The 13,771-nt window shown below is 49.2% G+C and overlaps 6 pseudogenes; all 6 read right to left on the bottom strand.

The window, feature by feature from the left end:
• Window positions 1-5,823: 5,823 nt before the first annotated feature.
• Window positions 5,824-5,942, bottom strand: LOC143931984 (5S ribosomal RNA; annotated as a pseudogene).
• Window positions 5,943-6,040: 98 nt separating this feature from the next.
• LOC143931529 (5S ribosomal RNA) lies at window positions 6,041-6,160 on the bottom strand (annotated as a pseudogene).
• Window positions 6,161-6,255: 95 nt separating this feature from the next.
• On the bottom strand, window positions 6,256-6,374 carry LOC143931838 (5S ribosomal RNA; annotated as a pseudogene).
• Window positions 6,375-10,759: 4,385 nt separating this feature from the next.
• On the bottom strand, window positions 10,760-10,878 carry LOC143931767 (5S ribosomal RNA; annotated as a pseudogene).
• A 1,965-nt stretch (window positions 10,879-12,843) lies between these two features.
• On the bottom strand, window positions 12,844-12,962 carry LOC143932287 (5S ribosomal RNA; annotated as a pseudogene).
• Window positions 12,963-13,064: 102 nt separating this feature from the next.
• On the bottom strand, window positions 13,065-13,183 carry LOC143932669 (5S ribosomal RNA; annotated as a pseudogene).
• Between the last annotated feature and the right edge of the window lie 588 nt (window positions 13,184-13,771).

Below are 13,771 nucleotides of genomic sequence, written 5' to 3'. Positions count from 1 at the left end.
CACCTACCAGATCTGACTTTCATCCCCTTGCCCTCTCTGCCCCGGTCATCTGGTGGCAGTTTTATGCACTCCCTGGCCCCCACCCATTCATAATCCTTACCGACCTTTCCTTCCGCTGCTCACAGGAACACACTGGATGACTTGTCTAATTAACCAACTTGTACAAGACACCGCTAGCCTCCTGTCTGACACCGGTCCCCCTTGGAGGCTTTACCCCTCACTGTTTGGGTGGTCCCTGCCTCTCCCTGGATGCTCCACATATACCACAACGACATTGTCAGAGGGGCACCACTTGACAGGACACGGGGCTGTCATGCCGGTGGCATCTCCCATTGGAGGAAGGGATGATAGCCCCAACCCCTTGGCAGCAGGTTCTTTCATGTACAGACCAGGGCGGCTCATCTTCCCTTCTGGAGTCTTGACCTTAGATGGGGGAGTTGCACTTTGGGGGATCTGAGTGATACCTAGTGCGCTGTACTGGAAGGGCTTGATATTCCCGCATATGTGTCCCCTCCCCCTGGTTGCGCCCCTCGTCCCCCCCTCTGGCTCCCACCTACTCTTTGCCGACATTGCCTTCTGCAGCTTTTGGGGACCCTGGATGACTTATTTATTGAGCCTATTGGTACAAGACACTGCTTCCCTCCAGGGTGACTCTGGACCCCCCTGGAGGATTTACCCCTTACTGTTTGGGCAGTCCCAGCCTCCCTCTGGATGCTCTACACAGCCCCCGATGGCGATGCAGGAGAGACACTAATTGGCGGGCCCCAGGACTGCTGCTCGGGTGAAGTCTCCCGTTGGATGGAGGGATGGTGGCCCCAGCCCCTTGCCTGCCAGATTTTCCAAGCACCGACCAGGGCTGCTCCTCTTTCATCATGATGTGGTGACCATGGAGGGGAGGAGTTGAAATTTATGGGGTCTGGGTGTTTGCTGGTGGGAATGCGCTAAAGGACTTGACATTTCCGCATGTTTTTCCCCTCTCCCCTGTTTCCCACCCTTCCCTTCCCTCCTTTCCCTACCCCTTTCCCCCCTTCTACTCCCCCTTTCCCTGCCCCTTTTCCCCCGGGGCGTGGACGGGGGAGAGGGGGTAAGAAGAGGACAATCTGCCAAAGGGAGCAATGGATTTGTTCGGGGACTGCATGTACTTTAGGGGATTGGGACGGGGGGTGGTGGATCCCATTCTGTGATGCCTTTTCTGTTGTGACGGGCTCCCTCGTGCATGCCTACGTTTAGGGCGAGCCGAGGAGACCCCTCAGTGCTGACAGTTATATGCTCTACCTCTGTTTTGGTTATACTATTGTTTTTTGGTTCTATGATGTTACTGATTGTCTTTTATTTGCATACCAGTATCAGACGTGACATTTACCACTGCCGGGACTGGGGGGACTAGGATTCGGGGGCTCCCTCTTGACCTGTCTACCCACCAACCCAAGTAGGACAGCGCTTTAAACCCAGTGTACATCTGGTAAGCGCTATAGCATAATTGTGCTGTTTTAGTATACCCTTCCTGTACTGTTGAGTGCGGACAACCCTTAATTTCCCTCTCCCCCTGGGGTTGAGGTGCCCGGCCTCTTTTTCCCTTTACCTTTCCTTCCATTTGCCCTTCCTTTCTCCCCCTTAGTTCCCACCATGCATTACCTACCCAAAACCTACCTTGGTTCAACTTTCTTTGCTTTTCTCTGACGTCCCCCTCCCCCTCCCCGAGGAGCGAAGGCAGACTCAGTCAAGGTCACCTCTCTAAACGTTAAGGGACTGAACTCCCCTGAAAAACGGTGGATCCTCCTGTGAGAACTGAAGACTTCCTGTACTGATGTGGCCTTTATACAAGAAACACATTTTAAAAATACTAGCCTCCCCTTTCTATGGTTGAGATCCTTCCCTAAGGTCTACCACTCTACTAACCCCTCCTCTAAGACCAAGGGAGTCTCCATTCTGATCTCTAGCAGGCTCCCCTGGGTTCTCCAGGATTCTCTGGTGGACCCTGGGAGCCGATATCTTTTTCTTAGGGGCCACATTGGAGAGCGCCTTTTTACATTTGCCACTGTGTACGCTCCCAATGATCACCAAGACACGTTCCTCGGAACTACCCTGCACAGATTATGTGACATTAGGTGGGGACTTTAATGTCCCCTTTCGCCATCGGTTGACACTTCTGCCTCTTTCTCCTCGCTCCTCATTTCCTCTAGAAAGCGGATTACTAAGTGTTTACTGAATGACCAATTAGTTGATGTCTGGCGTCTGCAACACTCTGGGGAAAGGGACTACTCTTTTTGCTCTTCCCCTCACAAATCATACTTGAGGATAGACTTCTTCTTGATTCCACATGACCAACTGCACTTGGTGAGCTCTTCCTCCATCGGCCATATAACTTGGTCCGACCACGCTCCTGTAGCCCTTACCTACACCCTCTCTAGGAACCTATCACCTAGGTCTCTATTCTGGCACCTTAATGAGAGCCTTCTCCAGATACCGGAAGTTTTAGCAGATGTGACCAGGGAATTGGACCTTTATTTCCAAGAAAACTAAACGCAGGACTGTGACCCGGGGATAATTTGGGAGGCTCACAAGTCAGTACTCCGCAGGGTACTTATCAGGCACGGGGCGCGCATCAAACAAACATGGAAGGAACAGCTTGCTAATCTGTTTCGTGAACTTGCCTCTGTGGAAGCGAAACATAAACATGCCCCCTCACGGACCTTAGAGATTGAATTCGGGACACTCCGTACCCATATTGCTGACCTACTCCATTATAAAGCGAAAGCGGCACTCCAGTTTTGTCGTAAACTGACGTAGGAGTCAGGGGACAAATGCGGAAAAATCTTAGCCAGGTCGGTAAAGGAGTTGAAATCTGGCTCTTACATACCACAGTTGATAGATGAGAATGGCCAGAGGGCCTCTACCCCAACCCAAATAGCCGAAGTCTTTGAAAAATGTTACTCTGATCTCTACAACCTGCCCGATTCAGGGTCTGGACAGGACAATATAGACAGATATGTAACCGGTTCTGGTCTACCAACCCTCTCATCGGAATCACGGGAGTACTTGGAGGACCCGATCACACTGGAAGAAGTCCAGACAGCCGTGGGACCTCCGAAGGTGGGTAAGGCTCCGGGCCCTGACGGATATACCGCACAATACTTTAAGACCTTCCTCCCTATTCTCGGCCCGCGCTTGGTGAATTTATTTAATACTCTGAGCTCGAATGGGGATTTTCCTGAGGATACCCTTAGAGCCCACATCTCGTTGATACCTAAGGAGGGCAAAGACCCGGGCCTATGTGGGAGCTACAGACCCATTTCCCTCCTAAATTCGGTCCTAAAACTATTCTCTAAAATCCTCGCCACGTGATTGGCACATCACTTGCAGTCCCTTATACATATTGACCAGTTAGGTTTTATTCCCACCAGGGAAGATAGGAACAACACCATTAAGGTGCTTACCCTGATCCATAAAGCAAAGTCATCTGGGACCCCTTGTCTTTTCATGAGTACTGATGCCGAGAAGGCTTTTGATCGGGTCAAATGGACAATGATGTTCTCGGTCCTTCGCCATATAGGTCTGAGTGAACGGATGCTGGCATGGATAAGTAAGATATACTCACGCCCTTCAGCTCAAGTCAAAGCGAATGGGATTCTCTCATCTCCCCTTGACATCGGGAATGGGACCAGACAAGGTTGCCCCCTGTCGCCCCTATTATTCGCACTGTCATTGGAACCCTTTCTCTCCACAATTCGACAAAACTCAGACATAACGGGACTCCAAATGGGTACTATTGAGTGCAAGATATCTGCCTACACGGATGACATGCTGTTCTCGCTGACGAATCCCAGAGTTTCCTTGCCAAATCTCCTTCGGGAATTCCAGATATACGTGATACTTCTTGAAATCAAAGGCCATGGGGGTTACAGTCCCCCCGCAAACGTTAATAGACTTGCAGTCCAATTTTCGATTTAAATGGACCCATACAGCCCTTAAGTACTTAGGTACTTACATTCCACCGGACATCGTGCGTACGTTTATGTTGAACTTCCCCCCACCCCTTGTCACTAAGATCCGCAGTTTGCTTCATGGGTGGCATTCTGGCCTCCATTCCTGGTTCAGGAGATGCAATCTCATTAAAATGAACATACTCCCTAAATTTACTTATCTTTTCCAAGCTCTCCCGGTCCAGATTCCAGTCCCGTTTTTTAAGCAAGCTCAATCCTTGCTCACTCAATTTAACTGGGCCCACAAAAATCCCAGACTTAAGCGGTCACAGCTGACATTGTCTAAACAACAGGGAGGGTTGGTTCTCCCTGACTTGCGACGCTACTACCTGGCCTCCCATCTGGGGCGTGTATTGGACTGGAATCGAAACAAACTTTCTAAGCTCACTCCCGAATTCCGCTAAGAAGCGCCATGTGGTGCTATAAGTATTTACCCACAGAATTTATGTCACATCCCACTATAGGGGCTTAGTTGAAAGTCAGTCACCTGATCGCTACCCAAAACACACTCACGTCTTTGACTTCCCTATTCCCTATACGTGGCCATCCAACCTTTGAACTGGGGACCCACTTAGAAATTCCAACCTAGACAATGCATCTAAATTCGTCATTGATGGAAAATGGACTTCTTTCTCAACCCTAACAGATCCGACAGGGCTTTTTCAACTGCCTTTTTGGAGAGCGGCGCAACGACATCATTTTCTCCATTCCATCCCCAATCCTCAAATGTTCGCCCGCCCTCAGACGGAGTTTGAGACTCTATGCAGGAGCGAAGGCCCTTTGGCCCACATTCTCTCTCAAACAGATTACCCACACTTAACCTGTCTGTCCAACTGGGAAAAGGACCTTAATTGCTCATTTTCCCCAGCACAGAGACAACGCATTATCACTTTGGCTCTCAAAATGTCGCTGTGCACGAAGATACAGGAGACGAATTTTAAACTTCTCACCAGGTGGTATTTGACACCATCAAAGCTGCAGAAATTTTTCCCCTCTTCCTCGAACATATGCTGGAGGTGTGGAGAAGAAGAGGGCACGTTGCTGCACATTTTTTGGTCCTGCCCCAGCTTGGTGGACTTCTGGACAGAGATCTGATGCATAACACAAAAATTCACAGACTTCTCCATCCAGGAAGAGGCTGCATTCTTTCTCTTGCACCATTCACAGATTCCCATTAAGAAGTACAAAAAAAAATCAATTTTACGGCATGTGATAAATGCGGCGAAATCCTGCATCCCTCTCTATTGGAAAAAATGTTCCCCTCCTTTCATTACTCACTGGCTTAGGAAAATAGAGGACATTAAAAAAAATGGAGGACTTGATCCTCACATCACAAGGTAAACAAGACTTTTTTAAACAAACCTGAGACATCTAGAATACCTTTATATTCTACCTGGAAGGATGTCGCCTGCTATCGCCTTAGTGCTCTGAGCTTTCCTTGACTGGCCCCTTGGACAGTGGCTGCCATCGTGTCTCGTCCCCTCTTCTCCTTTCCTGATCTTTCAACCCTTCTCTTTTCTGCCTTCCTCCCCTATCTCTCACCCCCTCCACCCCCTCTCTCTTTTGGAAAAAGTGGAAAATTGGGAATGACGGCCCCACACCCCCCTCTGGATGGATTATGCCGGAGGGACCTGGGGTTTGTATGACCCTGGATCTTGGTACAGTACTTTATCTGTGCCTCGAATCATTGTGATTGATGGAAGGCAGACTCACAGTTGCGAATATACCTGTATCAAGTATTGTTCAGCTGCTTTTTGCTCTGTATTTCTCTGTTGCATTATGTACTCGGGGGACCGTCTTCCCCTATTTGGAGAAAAAATTTTATTTGAAAAAAAAAAGAAGCCTACGACACCTGGTATTCCCAGGCGGTCTCCCATCCAGGCATTAACCAGGCCCAACCCTGCTTAGCCTCCAAGATCAGACGAGATGGAACAGATTCAGGGTGATGTGGCCATAGCCAATATCTTCAGGCACTCTCAACTCTCTTGACAAACACCAAGATGGTCACCTTGGAAACAAGCGGAAAAAAATAGGTCAACGGCAACAACATAAAGAGAAGCCTACGGCATCTGGAAATCCCAGGCGGTCTCCCATCCAGGTACTAAACTGGTCCCAACCCTGCTTAGCCTCTGAGATCAGATGAGATTGGGCTCTTTCAGGGTGGTGTGGCCGTAGGAGATTTCTTCAGGCACTCTCAACCTTGACTAACGCCAATATGGTCACCTTGGGAAACAAAAAAAAAAATCAAGTCAACGCCAACAACATGAGAAGAAGTCTACAGCACCTAGTATTCCCAACTGGTCTCCCATCCAGGTATTAACAAGGCCCGACCCTGTTTAGTCTCTGAGATCAGACGAGATCTGGTGCTTTCAGGGTTATGTGGCCATAGGCGAGCTCTTCAGGCACTCTCAACCCTCTTGACAAACACCAAGATGGTCACCTTGGTAAACAAACAAAAAAAAAAACAAGTCAACGCCAACAACATAAAAAGAAGCCTTCAGCACCTAGTATTCCCAGGTGGTCTCCAATCCAGGTACTAGCAAGGCCCGACCCTGTTTAGCCTCTGAGATCAGAGGAGATCGGGCGCTTTCAGGCTTATGTGCCCATAGGCAATCTCTTTGGGCACTCTCAACCCTCTTGACAAACGCCAAGCGGAAAACAAGCGGAAAAACAAGCGGAAAAAAAACAGGTCAATGTCAACAACATAAAAAGAAGACTACGGCACCTGGTATTCCAAAGCCATCTCCCATCCAGGGACTAACTAGGCCCAACCCTTCTTAGCCTCAGAGATGAGAAGAGATAGGGCTCTTTCAGGGTGATGCTGCTGTAAGCTAACTCTTTGGGCACTCTCAACCCTCTTGACAAATGCCAAGATGGTCACCTTGGGAAACAAGCGAAAAAAAACCAAAACGAATCAACGCCAACAACATAAAAAGAAGCCTACAATAACTGGTATTCCCAGGTGGTCTCCCATCCAGGTACTAACCAGGCCTGACTCTTCTTAGCCTCCAAGATCAGACGAGATTGGGTGCTTTCAGAGTGCTCGGACTCTTTCCCCATCACTAATGGGACGAGACAGGGGTGCCCTCTGTCTCCCCTAATTTTTATTCTGACACTGGAACCACTTATGTGTCACGTTCGGAATGACCCAAATATTACTGGTATATCCAAACCCTGGGCACACCACAAAATTGCGGCGTACGCTGACGATCTAATTTTTTTCGTCTCCAATCCACACATTTCGCTTCCCAATATACTCGCGGCTCTCCGGCGATACGGCAGCCTATCAAACTATAAAATCAATTGCACCGTCGGCTGTATTGAATATATCGGTCCCGGATGGTGAGGCCAAGAGGCTACGCTCCGCTTTTCCATTCTACTGAGCTGAAAAATCTATACATTACCTGGGCGTTGACATCGCAGCGGATTTGGCGCAATTGTACCCGCTTAATTTTGTCCCTCTCCTGAATAGACTGAAATCTGATTTGGGAAACTGGCATGCTTTAACACTGACCTGGTTCGGGCGCTGTAATGCATTCAAAATGACGGCCCTCCCGCGCATCTCATACTTGTTCCAGACATTACCGATCCGGTTACCCCCAATTTTTTTCAGACAACTGCAGGTGCTGCTCCGGGACTTTATTTGGGTGCGCAAACCGCCCAGAGCCCTTTTGCAATTGCTTGCCAGACCAAAGGACAAGGGGGGTCTGGGTCTCCCAGATCTGAGACAATACAACAGAGCGACTCTGCTAGCGAGAGTCGTTGATTGGCATTGTAATGGCCCACACAAGCAGTGGGTGGAGATGGAGATTGAGGATGGATCCATTCCCCTATTGACCTCCCCGTGGCTCCTGTCCACCCTACCAAAAGACCTCAGAGATCACCCCGTAGTGGGAGCTACGTTGGCTGTTGTGCGGAGGTTGTTCCGCTGCACACACATTGCTCCCCTGCCATCACCAATGACTCCGGTTATAGGTAATCCAGACTTCCCACCGGGATTTACCAACAAGAAACTGCGACAGTTGACAGTGGTGGGGAAACAGCGTCTGGGAGACGTGTGGCCCTCGGGAGGGCTACCGACCACGCAAACTGTCGCCGAGCTTTCTGACCCTCCGCTTGACTTGTTTAGTGCTTATCAACTTCGTCACTTTCTTTTGGCCATACAAAGGGCCCCCTACACTCCTAGAGACCTGACGCCCTATGAATCCATCTGTCACAAAAAGGAACCTGTGCGACACACCCTCTCCCTCCTCTACAACCTATTAAGTAGTCAGGAGGAGGAGTCGACCCCACCATTTATCCACAAATGGGAGAGGGACTTTGGCATCACATTTACCCCACAACAGATAGGGAAGATCCTGACATTAGTACATAAAGCTTCCATCGCAAACCAATATCAAGAATCAGGATACAAGATAGTCTCACGCTGGTATAGAGTCCCATACCTTCTGAATAAAATGAATACATCGATTCCGGATGTTTGTTGGAGGTGCAATTCAGATACGGGGACCATGGGACACATTTTCTGGGCATGCCCGGCCTTGAGGAACTTTTGGGTGGAGGTGACCGGGACGATAAAAACTCTCAGAAATGTAGATATCGCAGACAACCCAGCAGCGTGCCTTCTACACTTGACCAAACAGCCTGTTCGAAAATACAAAAAAACCCTCACGATGCAACTCCTGAACGCCGCCCGGGCCTGCATTCCCACACTGTGGAGGCAGCCTCAGCCCCCATCCAAGGTGCTGTGGTATTCCAAAGTCAATCATATTCTCCGGATGGAAGAATTGACCCCCACCCTTCACAACACTGAAGAGGCATTTAGTGTTACATGGAGGCCCTGGAGGTATTTTACTGGTACTTGAGACTACCTTCGGGAGGTGAGCAGCGCCCCTGTCCCAGAAAACGACTGAACATCTAACATTTACCTACGTAGGCCAAGTCTGCCCTGGGTGGCATTCCCCCCCCCTCCCTTTTTGTCTTTATTTTTCTTTTTTTCCCCGCCGCCATCCCCCCCCCCCTCCTCTCTCTCCGTCTTTGCACTCTCTTCTTCCCCCGTCCTCCCTTTTCACTATGCCTTGTCTCCTTACTAGCCTTTGGGACCCAGAAGAACCCCAGGGTTCTGGACACGACCGGCTCATATTTTACTCTGGTTCACATAGGTCATGATAAGCTGGCTCGCTGTGGTCCCAGTTGTTCTCCATGATTACATTTGTCCGAACGGAGCTGCATTAGTTATACTGTACTACATGTCGGAGGTGGGGTTTCTCTCTTTTCTGCATGAAACTCTAGGACTCCCCTCTGAGAACCCAGAGTTATTTGGCAGCCTATTTTTTGTTACCATGTAATTGTGACCCTGGGTCATGCTGTATGGTTGACTGTTATATTTATGTTGTTCTACTTATACTTAATAAAAGAATAAAACAAAAAAAAAACATAAGTCAATGCCAACAACTTAAAAAAAAAGCCTATGGCATCGAGAAATCCCAGGCGGTCTCCCATCCAGGTACTAACCAGGTCCCAACCCTGCTTAGGCCGCGTACACACGGGCGGACAGTCCGCCCAACTAGGTTCATCAAACAGTTTGACAAACAGTCCGTTCAAAATTTGCATGAGCGGACTTGACCACACACGACGAACGAACAGTCCGCTGAAAACTTGCGCGATGACGTGAACGGCACGTACGACGGGACGAGAGATTCAAAGTCCTATACACTGCAATGCAACCTTCGGCGTGTAAATCCTTTCTGAGCATGCGCGGAACTTAGTTTGACGAACAAGCCTACACATGAGCGGACTGTCCGCTCAAACCAAGTTTCAGCGGACAGTCTTACGGAAATTCCGAAAAACTTTGTTCGTTAGACTGTCCGCTGAAACTGTCCACTGAAGCCCACACACGAGCGGACTGTCCGCTGAAACACTGTTCAGCGGACAAAATTGGACGAACAGTCCGCCCGTGTGTACGCGGCCTTAGCCTCTGAGATCAAATGAGATTTGGCTCTTTCAGGCTGATGCAGCCATAGTAGATTTTTTCAGGCATGCTCAACCCTCTTGACAAACGCCAAGATGGTCACCTTGGGAAACAAACAAAAAAAACAAGTCAACGCCAACAACATAAAAAGAAGCCTACCGCACCTAGTATTTCCAGGCGGTCTCCCATCCAGGTATTAACAAGGCGCGACCCTTTCTAGCCTCTGAGATCAGCGGAGATTAGGCGCTTTCAGGGTGATGTGCCCATAGGCAATCTCTTTGGGCACTCTCATCCCTCTTGAAAAATGCCAAGATAGTCACCCTGGGAAACAAGCGAAAAAAAACAGGTCAACGCCAACAACATAAAAAGAAGAATACGGCACCTGGTATTCCAAGGCCGTCTCCCATTCAAGTACTAACTAGGCCCAACCCTTCTTAGCCTCTGAGATCAGAAGAGATAGGGTGCTTTCAGGGTGATGCGGCTGTAAGCGATCTCTTTAGGCACTCTCAACCCTCTTGACAAATGCCAAGATGATCACTTTGGGAAACAAGCGAAAAAAACAGGTCAACACCAACAACATAAAAATAAGCCTGTGGCATCTGGAAAACCCAGGCGGTCTCCCATCCAGGTACAAACCAGGCCCAACCCTGCTTTGCCTCTGAGACCAAACGAGATTGGGCGCTTTTAGGGTGTTGTGCTCCTAGGCAATTTCTTTGTGCACTCTCAACCCTCTTGACACATGCCAAGATGGTCACCTTGGGAAACAAGGGGGAAAAAACAGGTCAACGCCGACAACACAATGAGAAGCCTACGGCACCTGGTATTCCCAAGCTGTCTCCCATCCAGGTACTAACCAGGCCCATCGCTGCTTAGCCTCTGAGATCAGATGAGATTGGGCTCTCTCAGGGTGATTTGGTCGTAGGCACTCTCTTTGGGCACTCTGAAGCCTCTTGACAAAGGCCAAGATGGTCACCTTGGGAAACAAGCTAAAAAAAACAGGTCAAAGCCAACAACATAAAAAGAAGCCAAGAAGAAAACATATGCGTATTGGTAGGGTAATGCTATTGCGACCGAAATTGAGGGGAGGTATTGGCTTCCCGGACCCTGCTCTATATTACACAGCAACGCACATGACACCGGTGGTTGACTGGTGCCGGTGTTCTGCCATATACTGTCCGGCCATGATATAGTGTCTGCGCCGTACTGCGCATGCGCAGTACGGAGACGACGAAGCTTCGGAAAATCTCAGAAGCTGAACGTCGCCTGCACGTTGAGTCGAGGTGGTAGCCCCACCATCCAAGCGGACATAGGGTTGTGAATATTAGAGGGCCCCTCGTAGGCGAGGTTCGCTCGCCGCGCTTCGGGTTCGGCCTCGCTGCGCTCGGCTCTTTTATATTCTTACTCTGTGTCCACTTGGATAGTGGGGATAGAACCTGGACTCAGTGCGCAGGCGCCGTTCATGCTCGGCAAATTTCAGAATCTGTGTTGCTGTGTACTGCGCATGCGCAGTACACAGCGGACAATATGCGATGGGGGACCATATGTGATAAGACACCGGCGTGGGGAACTGAAGCTATGGGTCAAGCTAGAGCAGGAGATGGCGTGGGTTCCACTGGCTGGTCTGCCTTGGGCGGGGAGGCCATTGGAGCCCTGTGTGACTAATCACCCGTTAATTGGCCTCTCGCTCGCCGAGATGGATAGTATTTTCACCTTTCCCACCTGACTAACTTCCCTTCTCCTATGACCCCAATTATTGGACATCCTAGATTCCCTCCGGGCCTGTCTGACCAGGCCTTTACCAGGCAAGCCCCGAAAGGGCTTCTGAGAGCAGCCCTATTTCTTGGACCCACGGGCTTGATTCCCATAGGGACCATACTGCTAGAGCAAGTACCTGTTGCAATGGATAGCTGGAGAGCTAGACAGCTAATCCATTTCCTCGGATCACTACCTAACCATTCGTTCTTCTCTAGACAATTCCACCCCTTCGAGGAACTTTGCCTGGATGATGGCCCAATTCGTGGTTCCCTCTCTAGGTCCTACCAAATCCTGACAGATGCACAATCCTCCATGGATCCACCCTTCCTAGCTAAATGGAAAAGGGACTTACAAACTACATTCTCCAAACCACAGAAGGACAGAATACTCTTTTTCGCCCATAAGTCTTCACTCTGCAGTAAATATCAGGAGATCTCATATAAGCTGATCACACGCTGGTATCGTACACCGGTGGTGTTGGCCAAAATATTCCCCGGTCAATCTGACCGCTGCTGTCGCTGTGGGCAACAGGCTGGTACCATTCTCCACATTTTTTGGGAATGCCCTAAATTACAAACATTCTGGCAGCCTGTCCTGAGACTCATCCACAAGATCGCTGTTCCAAACGTTGGACAGCTGATGAGCTGGTGAGCCGAGGGCGTCTCTTGCTCCCTGGGAGGGGACCCCACCCTATCCACTCTACCCACGACACCCCCTTACCCCTTATTTTCCTTTTCTGCCATTTTCTTCCCCAATCTTCTCTTTCCCCTTCTCCCTCCTTTCAGTTCTACTATTTCCCTTCTTAACTCAAAAAAGGGAAAAGAAAATGGTATGTTCCGACCCCATTTGACTACTACACAATACTCTTCCCCTATCTATGGATATCTAAACTCTTCGAGGGTAGCAGGGCTAGTGTCAATAATATTTTAAGTGGTAGAGGATCCCAACGAGATGGAGCTTTAATCTCATCTTCATATGACCGCAAAGCTGTACACGTGCTATTCTCCTCGAATTTCTTACCATTGGCTCTGATATCCATGCAATATTATCGTTTGTTTGTAACTATTTGTATCACACATTCTGTGAAGTTGCCTTTGCATTGTATGTCGCATACTACTAAATAAAAAAAAAAGAAGCCTATGGCACCTGGTATTCCCAGGCGGTCTCCCATCCAGGTACTAACCAGGCCCGACACTGTTTAGCATTCAAGATCAGACGAGATTGGGCGCTTTCAGGGTGATGGGGCCGTAGGTGATCTCTTCGGGCACTCTCAATCCTCTTGACAAACGCCAAGATGGTCACCTTGGGAAACAAGTGAAAAAAAAAAACAGGTCAAGGCCAACAACATAAAAAGAAGCCTACAGCACCTAGTATTCCCAGGTGGTCTCCAATCCAAGTACTAGCAAGGCCCAACCCTGTTTAGCTTCTGAGATCAGAGGAGATCGGGTGCTTTCAGGGTTATGTGCCCATAGGCAATCTCTTTGGGCATTCTCAACCCTCTTGACAAATGCCAAGATAGTCACCTTGAGATACAAGCGAAAAAAAACACGTCAATGTCAACAACATAAAAAGAAGAATACGGCACCTAGTATTCCAACGCCATCTCCCATCCAGGTACTAACTAGGCCCAACCCTTCTTAGCCTCAGAGAAGAGATAGGGCTCTTTCAGGGTGATGCTGCTGTAAGCGATCTCTTTGGGCACTCTCAACCCTCTTGACAAATGCCAAGATGGTCACCTTGGGAAACAAGCAAAAAAAAAAAAACGAATCAACGCCAACAACATAAAAAGAAGCCTACAGGTACTAACCAGGCCCGACTCTTCTTAGCCTCCAAGATCAGACGAGATTGGGTGCTTTCAGAGTGATGTGGCCATAGGCAATCTCTTCAGGCACTCTCAACCCGCTTTACTCCACGCCGTCGGCAGCGGTACGGGTGAACGAGTGGTGCTCGGACTCTTTCCCCATCACTAATGGGATGAGGCAGGGGTGCCCTCTGTCTCCCCTCATTTTTATTCTGACACTGGAACCACTTATGTGTCACGTTCGGAATGACCCGAATATTA

The sequence above is a fragment of the Lithobates pipiens genome, unplaced genomic scaffold (genome assembly GCF_037356315.1).
Source record: "Lithobates pipiens isolate NorthernLeopardFrog02 unplaced genomic scaffold, aLitPip1_a1.2 Scaffold_25, whole genome shotgun sequence".
NCBI classification, from domain to species: domain Eukaryota; kingdom Metazoa; phylum Chordata; class Amphibia; order Anura; family Ranidae; genus Lithobates; species Lithobates pipiens.
The sequence above is the reverse complement of the archived record's forward strand: the minus strand, read 5'-3'. Positions and strand labels throughout refer to the sequence as shown.